Genomic DNA, 273 nt, shown 5'->3' on the forward strand with positions numbered 1-273 from the left:
CCCCCCCTCAAAAGATACACTCAAACCCCAGAGAACAACACCACAAACTCCAACACACAGTGCCCCCCGCACTATCCGCCCACACTCACAACCTCTGACAAACCCCTTCACACTATAACGCAACCAAAGCCACAACCACACTCCTAACACAACACCAACAAAGCCACACTCACACTATAACCTGAACACACACAATGCAACATAGTCAAACAAAGCCACAGTCAAACACACACAATACAAAAGCAAACACCCGCACAATTCACAAAATCACAC

Source organism: Terrapene carolina, unplaced genomic scaffold, assembly GCF_002925995.2.
Source record: "Terrapene carolina triunguis isolate 2854851 unplaced genomic scaffold, T_m_triunguis-2.0 Scaffold647, whole genome shotgun sequence".
In the NCBI taxonomy this organism is placed as follows: Eukaryota; Metazoa; Chordata; order Testudines; family Emydidae; genus Terrapene; species Terrapene triunguis.